Below are 12,155 nucleotides of genomic sequence, written 5' to 3' on the forward strand. Positions count from 1 at the left end.
ATATTAAGTTTGTTGAGTTTAGTAAACTTCGGTGAAATTAGAATACCAAGGAGAAAATAACACTTAAAGAATTATTGCAGCCGTCGAATATATCAGACAGTAGGCTACTGAGGGCAGCTAACATAAGAGTTATGAGTTATAAGATATAATCTAAGTCGTAACATTGCTGTATGGAGCTGCAGATTTGGTTGCAGGTTAACATAGCTGGACTGGCCATCGGGCATACCGGGCATATGCCCGGTGACTTATTTTATTTTTTATTTTTTTGTAATGGCATGAACAATGAGAGGTGGTGGATTGGCCAGATGCAGGTCGATGTGTAGAAATAACTCAGTTGGTTGGTGGTGGCTATGGCGGGGCTTCCACAGAGGCCAGCAGGTGGATGAGGGAAGGGGAGGCAGGAGGGGAGGCAGGAGGAGAGCCCCGAGGCGGCCGCCGGTCCGAGTGTCAGGTGAACTGAACTTCAGGTAAGAAGTTATGACCTGCAGTTTATCTGGGTCAGATATAAACCAAGTTCAGGTGGAGTTTATTTTCGTTGTGCTGACTTTTTACCCTCAGTTGCAATAACTCGTACTGCGTTCTAGCCAGCTTGATGGAGTTTATATACAGCTGGGTGGGTGCTATGATGTTACTGATAGTGAACTTTATTTTATTCATAAGTTTAGTTAGTAGAGTTGCCAACGGCTCCTTAAAAAAATGGAATGGTCCCTCATTCAGAGAAAATATTACACGTTTCGTATTGAGCTGAGAAGAGACGCAGTTTGTCCCGAACTTCAGCTAGGATGGAAAAAGACACAAAGCTGGAGTTATTCTGTGTTTACGCTGCACAGCTGCCTCTTCTCTCATTCTCTCCCCCTCCCTCTCCTGTTGCTACTTCAATCATGAAACTGATCATTGATCAGCTGATCTGCTTTTCTCTCTTGTTTGTTTATCGCCCACTTTGCGCCAGAAAGAGGAAACCTGCAGATGTCGCGCTAAACAACAGCAGCACGTTTAAGCTTGATCAGCTGTTGTCAGAATTTATTTAATATTACTTTCTAGTATCAGCTGATGTTTGCTGGAGCCACAGCTGTAAAGCTGCTGGTCATGATGTCAGTTTGGATATGTGGTGAGAGGGAAACATGAAGATGAAACCAGGAGATGTCCTTACTGAATCATCAGAGCTGAACAGGTGATGGAGAAACAGGTTTACCTTTTAGGTGACATGAATAAGTTGAAGGGAAGTTATGAACTGTTTCTGAGAGACAAATAACACCAGGATCCTTTTCTATGTAGCTGACAGCTGGTAACTGTGCAGGGGCGGATCTAGGAAAATGTTGCCAGGGGGCAGGTAGGGCATTAACAGGGAAAGGTGGGCACAAAGAAATACTTTTCTTTCTTATTCTCATTTAAAATATCTCGCTTTTATTAAATAATTATCTAAATCTTACAACCAAAGTTTTTATCTGACGTAAAATGTATAGAAATCATACATATACCAAAAAGACTGTACATCACTGTCACAACAGGGTTTGTTTTCAGTCAAAGTCTTTATGGCTTTAATACCTGGTGGGCCGGTCTGTAGTCAAAATGCCCGATTTTCTGTCCCAGTCCAGCCCTGCAGGTTAATACTGGCAGTGTCACCATGCCAGCTGACTGCATTTCATCATCAGCCAGTGTTGTTCTTTATCAGTATTACCAAAGTTTATCATAAGGCAGCATAGAAAGTATTTACTTGCTTTCAGGTTTTATTCAAATGTTAGTCTTTTCATTTGTTTCTCCACTTTTTTCCTGTTTCAAAATCAAACACCAGTTTGTGAGAAGATTATCTTCTTTTTTTAATAGGCAGATAAAGTTTTGCATTGGAACTGGCTAATTTGCCAATTGTTTGTTACAAATGTTCGTATTTTAATATTAAAAAATGTTTTTGCCCAAAACATATGTGCACTATATGTCAGTAAAAATACTATGCAAATATTGCTGTCCTTGAATGCTGAGTAAACACTGACAAAGCACTGATTGTATCTCTTGTACTTTATCAACGCAGTATCTAAAAACTTTGCACCGTAGTGGTTAAAATCTCATTCTAATAAGAGTTAAAAGCGCATTCGGTTATTAGGTTTACAGGGTTATTGAATTATGGTTAATGGTTGGTAGAATTGTTTTTAAACATTATCTGCCAATTACATCTGCCACCCTTCTCCAAATCTGTGCCCCTACCTGGCCCCCCCAACAAAAATTTTCTAGACACGCCACTGCTGATCACATCTGAGGACAACATTTTTTTTTTTTTCACATTGCGTGACTTGATTTTATATATTCAGATGTAACTAACCATATAAATGTGATGTTGATGATTTTTTCATGTGAGCTGGTGATGATATAATGTATGTTTCTTTTTATCTTTTTTATCACATCATCTTAAATCCAACCTGCTTTTCATCATACATGTTGAAACGATGAGAATAAAACAAATTAATCTTTAAATGTTTATTTCTGTAGGACACAACACGACTAAATAGAATTGAGAAAAATCCACAAAGCAAACAGAGATGTTAAAACAGATGTTAAAATAGACACAGGTTATTGCAGCGGCCACAACAGCTGCAGCGTCACTGTCTCTGACAACTGAAGGCAGTGGAGCTGCTTCATGGCAGAAATGTGTTAAACAACGAAGCATGACACAAACAATATAAACAGACATGACTCAAAATCTGTGCCACTTACATCAATATATACAGATATCCATTGATCTTTGATTACTTAACTATACACCTTCCCAAAACTGTTTGTTTATAAAATCTATAATTATACACAATAAGCACATAAATAATTAATGCCCCCCATCATCCCTTGTTTATTTTAAATACAGCTCAGCTCATCCCTGAACTCATAACTGTCATGTGACAGCTGTGTGCAAGCAAGATAGGACCCAAAGTGCAGACTTATAGAGGAGGAAGGTAAATTCAAACTTAGATTTACTGCAAACACAACCAAAAAACCTAAACTGAAAACTGCAAAAACCTGACAGGCAGACAACACAGCATGGTAAGATGGTAGATCGCAACACAGACAGAGGAAAACACAGGGCTCAAATACACAGAGGGAGCAATCCGTGAATGAGAGACAGGAGGGAAACACAGCTGGGGCAAATCAGGGCTAACAAGACAGGGGAAGCAAAACCTGATACATTAACATGAGACAGACTTCAAAGTAAAACAGGAAACGTAACACAGATGCGGACTTGATAAGGGGATTCACAGCAACTAAGGAACACAGACTGGAGCCAAAAGACTAAAACTCTAACATAAACCACGCAGAGAACGTAAACTCAGCACAACCCTTTAACCCATTAGACAACGAAGGCTAAAAATATAATAAACCCAGAACCAAAAACACAAAACCACTGGGTCGACGACCCAGGTGCCCTAACAATAACTCCACAGTCTGTCTGTGAACAAATGTTTAAGAAATTTTTTCTGGTAAGAGATTATTTCTTACTTTCTATTCGACCAGTTTTAAATTTTACCAGATCCACAAATTTCAAGATCCTTGATCTTAAAAATATGAGCTTGAGCACTCCAGATGTCCAACCTTAACTATCATTATTGGGGGTTTTTTGTTTTGTTTTTTTAATGTGCATAGTGGCTGTTGTGGGTTTGTGTTACCCCATATATCCATACGATAATTCGGGAAGATGAGTCACCCAGCATGTTTTATGGGCTTATCACACCTGTTGGCATGTGAGTGAATGAGTGTACAGTAGACCAGCCAACTGCCCAAAGTGTATGCCAGCTTTGCCCAGTGTGAGAGCTGGATTAGCCCTTAAAAATATTGCTTAAGAATCTGGCTTTTTTTGTTTTGTTTTTTATTTTATTTATTTAGTCCATGTAAATAATTGCATATTCATCTGGACACAAACTGTCAACCTGCAAAACAGATTGTCAAAAATTTGTCTAGTTTTACCAAATACAATATGTAACTGTTTCATCTACTTTCAAAAGCACTTCATCAACAGCTTTTTACAAATAAAGTTATTTTCCTGAAAGTTTTACACATTGCAAAGTCAGCCAAGTTGGAAAGGCTTGGAACGGAAAAAAGCCATTAAAGCAATACTGTCGCATTTGCTCTTCATGGATGACATCACTGTCGGAGCCAGAATGCAACACAACTGGTTTTCATCCTGCGGTTAGAGAGTCTTTCAGAAGGAGTGAATAAACTTTGGCAGGTGATATCAATCTGGATTCCTCGCTGGGAGTGTCAGCCGCAGTAACTGCATAGTTTTATTAACAGCTTTTTATAACTCAGAGTGGTAATAAGTCATTCCTTCAACTTTGCAACCATAGGGCACTGCGTGCTTCATGTAACTGAAGGAAGGGTGAATGGAAAAATGCACTGAAACATTCCTGATAAAAATCTGCTGCCATCCACCAGGACGATGAAGATGAAACCAGAGTGGATGCTTCAGCAGGACGATGATCCCAAATAGGATTTGAAGACAGTTTGTGTGCAAGAATGGGCCAAAATCACACCCAAGTAATGCACCCACTAGTTTCTCTATAGAGGAGCAGGTTAAATACTTTTTCTTAAACTCTTTTATGCACATCTATGTTTTAATTTCTTTGCATGTTTGGATTGGTTGTTACTGACATCTGGTTAGAATTTCATGTCAGTAGAACCTTTAGAAATATATTTACTTACAAACTTGGTGGCGTGTTCAATGCTTATTTTACCTGCTGTATAAATGTAAACTATTTCAAGATCTCTTTTTTGGAAGTAGCTCCACTGTGGTCTGTACTGCTTCAATGACAGCAGATTAAATGTGGAAAAACAGGCAATCTTCAAATAACACCTTCATCTCTTAATCAGCTGTTTGTGAATGGATGCGTCTGTGTTTATTTAATGTGTGTGTGCTCGAGATCTGTGGAAGTAAAAACTACTTTAACATCTTTCCATCTTTTTTCTTTTTTTCCTTGTCATCATTAAGACTTTCTGCAGCTTCACTTTAGCTTTGATTGCTCCACTTCCAGTGTATTTCAAACAACTGGATGGGGTGGGTACAGTATACTCTGCGGTGGGGTTGGGTGGGCTGCCCCAGGTTCTGTGGGACTTGGTGGTGTTGCTACTGTGGGCCCGGGTCTGGATGGGACTGGGCCCCCTGGGGGAGCTGGCCCCAGGGATGGGCTGCCTGGCCCTCCCTTCCTTCCCTCCCCATCCCCGACTGCCTCCCACTTCCCACTCCACCACACCCACCCACACATGCAGGGCCTTGGGGTGCAGGTGTGTCACCAGGGTGCAGGGGAGGCATTCTGGCTGCCTGTGCCTCAATTTTATTTCACAAACTAGACATCCACATTACTCACACTCTCATAACACATACATATAGGACCTTGGGGGTGGGCATGTATGCATTCAACCTCACCTCTGGCGCCGGTGCCCACCTCTCAGTTTTAAATGCATGTAGTCATTGAGGGTTGTCGGGCAATAGTAGCAATAGTTGCCTTGTGATGTAATTCACCTGCAGTGACAAGTGTCGGGCTTGTTTACTTTACCTCAGCAGACAATTGAATCTATCTTTATCCTTGTCTTATCTGCACACAGTCTAACAGTCCAAACTCGCAACTGTTTAAAGCCCAAACTGGCTAAACTGGTCTTGCAGAAGCTCACAGATCAGTTTATCAAGAGAAAAGTACAGATTTGTGAGATTCTTTGAGTTTGTGAATCAGCCGACTGCAGGTGTGTAATTTCCTATTTTTATTTCAACATGACATCTTTATAAGCTTTTAAGCAGTCTGTTATCACTGCTTTCTCAGCTTTTGTGTGTTGCTGTACTAACAGCAGTGCGTGAAATCCTTTTTCGTAGTCTGGTATCTATTCTAGTCAACTTTTTTTACTTCATTAATGTTCAATAGTAAAAACACATAAATGGAAATGAGCAAACAGAACAAAAAACCCCCAAAAACTGGCATGTAAATGTGAATGAATTATTGTATCCATTGCAGATGTAAATAATAAGATATTAATTCATTTTGTCCGCTCAGTCGTTACAGTCTCATAGAGAGAGGCGTCACAGACAAAACGATCAAAGAAGAGACTACAAGCACTGTTTCCATAGCAAACTGAAACTTTGACTTCAGCAGACTCCTTCAGCTTTAAAGCTCTTTAGAAAGTTTCTGTGTAGAAACTGATTGGATCTTATTATGACATATGTACCTGTATACACTAGACATGTAATCATAGTTACCTTCATAAATTGTGTGTAATCATATACACTCGTATATACTATGCATGCTCACAATGAAGTGTTTATATATGGAGTCACTGTGTTAAGCATTTAACCTGCATGTTCAAATCACATGACCTATATATTTAGGTCATATATATCTCCCAGTATGTTACAAAAATATTGTGCCACTTGTTGTATGACCAAATGTTGATTAATACTGCTTAAAAATGTAACCCTTTATGACCTACTGTCACTAGTCCAACAAAGGGTTAATTAAACTTGGTACTGCTAAGGTATGTGCATATGACCCTTCTTGGCATGCAACTGCATCTAACTGTACAGTAGAAGCACGCGGTGGTTCAAGATGGCTGTGCAGCAGAAGCAGGCAGCGGGGTTTGACTGGACTGCTTCATGGCGTTTAGTTTAGTTACTTTACTTTAGTTGGCTGTACAACAGAGGCATGCCGTTGTTTGGATGGCTGCCAAGCAAGGGCCTGCAACCTTCTCAAGTAGCTATAGGGAAAAACATAAGCCCCTTGAACACCTATAAGAAAAAAAAACAACCCTTACTCAGCATGGATAGCAGCTTATGTCCAGCATGCGTGCCCAAGGAAAGTGTTAGATGGATTAACTGCCTTTCCGTAGACTTTCAGACTCACTTTGGCCATGAAACTGTCAAACGGACCAAATGCAGTGATGGATGAGAGATTGTTCTGCAAGAAGTTATGGTGCGGGGTCATGTATATCATAAATGGAAGATGAAGAGGGAAAAAAAAGAGGATGAAATGATACAGGAAGGGTGATCCCTGTTCCTGTATAAGATGAGTCTGATATGCATTGGCTCTCTCTCTTCTTTCTGCTGCTTCTTTCCTGTCTGTCTTTTGTGTGTGTTTGTGCTTTAAGGCTCGACACCGTATAAAAATATTAACTCGCTCAGTGAAACAGGAACTGAATGAGAGCAGAAAAACAAGAGGGCAAACTTTTGAGCTCATGTTTAAGGGTTCATATGTTTGTAATGCAGCCTTCTGTTTGCACTGCTTAGCCTGTGAGTGTTTATACGGCTGTTTTGTTGTAACTTGTTGTAAATGTCTGGTTCTGTCAAACTGTCATCAACTCACTGACAGCAGCAGTTTCAGCTTTGACAGTCTGACTGCCTCTGTATGTTCAGGTCTTCCTCTTGGTGAACTCTAACATAAACACAGGTTGTGTTATTTATTAAGTAGAGTCATTAAAATGTGCTGGATACAATGGTCTAATGGCATTGATTTAAATTTGTAGATATTTTTGAGCAGGAGTGGTTCTGTTTGGGTGTTGCTGTGAATTTGGAGTGAAAAAACAAACAGAAGATTTCAAAATGAACAGGAATGACTTGATTAAGCTAAAAATGATACAAATGATGGACGGATACCTATGAGGGGCCGTACAAGCCAAAATTAATTCTTTCACTGTCACACACAGACATTCTTCTTTCACACACATATACTTTATACTTGCATTCCTACATTTTGCTCTCATTTACATGCATTCAATAATATATGAATGTAAGAAGAGAATGCATACATGTCTGAAGAAAATATATGTATGCAAGAGAATAATGTATGTGAATGAAAGAGTATAGTGGAAACGGAAGAAGAAAAGCTGAATTTGAGTGAACAAAATTCATTGCTGCATACAAAAAATGTATTTCAGTGTTTGCTATTATCCACACACACCCACACAATAGCAGCCCCTCTCGCTCAGTTTTTGTATTTGGGTTAGCTCGCAATGTGTTGCTCGCGCTCCCAACATTTCTGCCCGTGCGCGTTCAACTCTTTGTGTACACCGTTATATTTGTGTCACAAAACCAGCCAATCACAGACTTGGATGCCGAAAACGTTAGAGCACTTATGGAAATATGTGATGTGTTGATGAATCGAGCAGGTATTTGAAGTTTACACAGCACCATTCTCGCATGAAAATATCTTAAAAGCTTATTTTGTGACCCAGAAAGAGTAATATTTCAAACTCCGCCACTCTGTGTTCCTCCACCACTGCCTCGTTTGAGTTTTGGACGAAATGGATTCTGGGATATTGCATTTCGTCATTTCGAGCTGATTGGAGACCAAAACAGCTAATCAGATATTTTTGCATCCAAGTCTGTGATTGGCTGGTTTTGTGGCAAAAGTTGAAGTTTCTTCTCCCCCCTCCATGCTGTCAGACACTTGAAAGTGACCCGCGCGTGCTTCTCAGCCAATCACAGCGGTACAGACACCCAGCCTTCCGTTTCCATTAAATCTTTTAATGGAACAACAGCAGACATGCTTCACCATATTTTCTTTGGCTTAGAATGAAGTTGGTTTGGAAACATATTCAGCTATGCTTCATCTCCTGCTTTGCATTTCTGTGGCCGCCCCGTGCTAGCAGTGTCCAAGCGTTTTGTTGTTTTTCTCCCCCTTTTCATTCCGCGCTCCCCCTGCAATGGCTCTGCGCCCCCCGTAGGGGGCGGGCCCCACACTTTGTGGATTACAAACTTTAACCACATGCTGAACTTTGGCCCAGCGTTGATGCTACTTGTTAGTATAATGAACTAAAAATAGAACAAAATCCTCTAAAAATAACTATGACAACGTCATCTTCAGGTCCACGTAGAATGCTCATTTTAACATTCTTATATTAACAGGATTTCAACATTCACGTCAATCATTCACATAGATATAACTTACCACGTCCTGGTATCTTTCCGTTGTATAGTTCTTGGTGCAAACGTTATCACGTCATCCAAATCAGTTGGTTGTTTTCTGAACAGACCCAATTCAACGCGTCTTTATAAACACCGGATCTTTATGATAATGTGGCGATACTAAGCTAAAAATCACAAGTATTTATTTGCCATAAATTTGCCACTTTATTGTCAAAATTGTGTATTTTATTATCGCAATTTTATACCCTCCAACCTTTGCCGCTGATTGTTTTCTACCTTTGGGAAGGTCTGCCATAGAAGAACCTTTGAAGGTGCCCCAAAGAACCATCAAGAAACAATTGCCCATTGTTCCTTCAGTGGGCTGGTTTCAGTCATTATGCAAATGTACTGTTTATTAGATTGGGGAAACCTGCAGTCAGCTGAGACTGAAGAAGTCACTTGGATGAGTGACGAAACGTTTCTCCCACAAAACGCTACGTCCAGATGAACAGAATCAACTTTTGGAGATTTACTTTCCTGGATGATTGAGAATGCATCGAGACACATAGCCATTTATTATTGGTTTATTGTAATTTTCGTAGGTGAACTACAAGGTCGTCGAGACCATTCAGAAACATAAACTACAGTCTTTTTATACTGCAGACACTTACAGTTGTTTATTCACCTTTCAGTCACTTTAATTTTAAAACTGTGTAATTTGTGTATATACTGTATATTCTGTGTATTTATTATCTCACTCTTATTGCCTGTTTATGTCATGTCCTTATCTTCAACGCCATGCTGCTCTTTTGTATGTTAATTGCCCCTTGGGGATAAATAAAGTCTTTGTGATTCTGATTCTGATCCTGACTTCCATCCAATTGTAATTCAATCTAATTGTTTTTCTCCCTCCTCTTCCTCATTTTGTTGGTTCTGTGAACAGAATTAGTGTGAATCTGAATTAATTTGTGCAAACAAGAAAAATCTACAGCTTTTCAGTCAGAGGTGCTCTTGTGATTTAAGCGGGGTAGAGTAGATTTATGTGTTGATGCTTCCTGCTTCAGCTCTACGACTGGCTGCTGAGTGATATTTACACCCTGGCTGGATTACAAACTTTAACCACGTGCTGAACTTTGGCCCAGCGTTGATGCGACTTGTTAGTATAATGAACTCTAAACTAAAAATAGAACAAAATCCTCTAAAAATAACTATGACAACGTCATCTTTAGCCAGGAGGGAACAGTTCCACGCAGAATGCTCATTTTAACATTCTTATATTAACAGGATTTCAACATTCACGTCAATCATTCACATAGGTATAACTTACCACGTCCTGGTATCTTTCCGTTGTATAGTTCTTGGTGCAAAGGTTATCACGTCATCCAAATCAGTTGGTTGTTTTCTGAACAGACCCAATTCAACGCGTCTTTATAAACACCGGATCTTTATGATAATGTGGCGATACTAAGCTAAAAATCACAAGTATTTATTTGCCATAAATTTGCCACTTTATTGTCAAAATTGTGTATTTTATTCTCGCAATTTTATACCTTCCAAGCTTTGCCGCTGATTGTTTTCTACCTTCAGTGGTAGATCTAATAGTGTAAACTATTAGATCAAGGCGCATAGAGACCACTTTGACTTTGTTGTCTAATGTTCATTAACAATGAACAAAATTATAAACATTTACAAAGATATCAAAGCGATTTTCTAGATGTTGAGCCCACAGCCTCAAACTGGAGCTGTGGGACTTCATAAACTGGACCAACAAGAAGAAAATGATTTAAAATTAAGAAGAGCGCAGGTATTTTTGCGGTTACAAGTATTTCCAAACAGTTTATCTGAAGAGTATTACGCACGTTGCATGGCGCGTTGTGACGCGTATAAAAGAGCCATCTGAGAGCCGCTCAGCAATCGCTTCGAAGAAAAGAGACCGAGTCGCTCTGTCAGTCTCTGCACCTGTTACTATGTGCGGGTACAGCTCGCTCTGTAAGGAGTCTTCTTGCACTTTTCTACTCATGACTTTAATCCTGTGATCTGCCTTCATCTTAATCACACCTGTTCAAGGTAAACTGACGTTTTACTTCAACTCTAAGATCAGCTTAAGGCTAAAACTTTGACTCTTAAATGCCGTAAAAATCTGACATCGATCGGATACCAAATAAATGCACTATTATCGAAACCTTTACCTCTTAATAGCATCTTACCTGGTTGGAGGACTGTGCCCGGATCTCTGATCTGGATACATCATCAAAATACTAAATGTAAAAACATTTTAATGAGCATTAAATACAAAAAATTGTAAACAAAGCCGAAATTTTTCAGCTGAAATCTAATTAGAATAAATTCATCTGCAAGTGTGTTGCCTCTTAACCTGGTTAGACTGACACACTGACAGCGTGGCACGAGTGGGCATCCACGCTGCGTGCCGATAATATAAAGTGTATCCTGTAGTTGTGGCTGCAATCCTCATCGAAGTGTGTGAGAATAATGACAACAGCATTGTTAACAGGTATCAGCACCTGTGTCATTTCTTACAGTGTTGAGCATTGTAATAAAATCCCTAAACTCTAGTAAAAACCTTGCAGCAGGATTCGTCAGCACGTTACTGTAAAACTTCAACCTCACTGTAATTTATTTAACAGTTTTACTGTGTTTTTTTTTTTTTTTACATGAAACTACTCAGATTTCTACAGTATCTACTGATGCTATAGATTTTTACAGTAGGGAACAAATTATTTAAACCCCCACTGATTTTGGAAGATCGGCCACTAACACAGAAATGATTATGATTTCAGTGGTAGGTTTATTTGAACAGTGAGAGACAGAACAGCAACAAAAAAAGAAAACAATTCAGAAAAAGTCATTTCAAAAAAGTTACTTACAACTTACAAAATCAGCATGGGCTCAAATATTTTTCCCTGACTGTATTAACAGATTCTCTAATAATTTGGTCTTAAAAACACTGATAGTATTTCCACAGAATTATATATTATTAGTTGAAGCAGTGGGAGCTGGGACTACATGATCATCAGTGTGTGTGCACAAAAAGGTGGCAAACAAGCTTCCTCAAATATTTTCATATAACATACTACAAATACTAGTAGAATTTTTATTTCAAACAAAAAACAAATATCTGCACTAACAGTAAATACTTTTTTATTGCTTTAATACCAAATTCTGCCAAGGCCGAATATTCAGAATCTATATCAGTCCATCGCTACCTTAAAAAAAAACAGGAAGTCATGCTGTGAACATTTCAGAAACAAACCAACAGGGTGAACGTCAAAAA

The sequence above is a fragment of the Astatotilapia calliptera genome, chromosome 3 (assembly GCF_964374335.1).
Source record: "Astatotilapia calliptera chromosome 3, fAstCal68.1, whole genome shotgun sequence".
NCBI lineage: Eukaryota > Metazoa > Chordata > Actinopteri > Cichliformes > Cichlidae > Astatotilapia > Astatotilapia calliptera.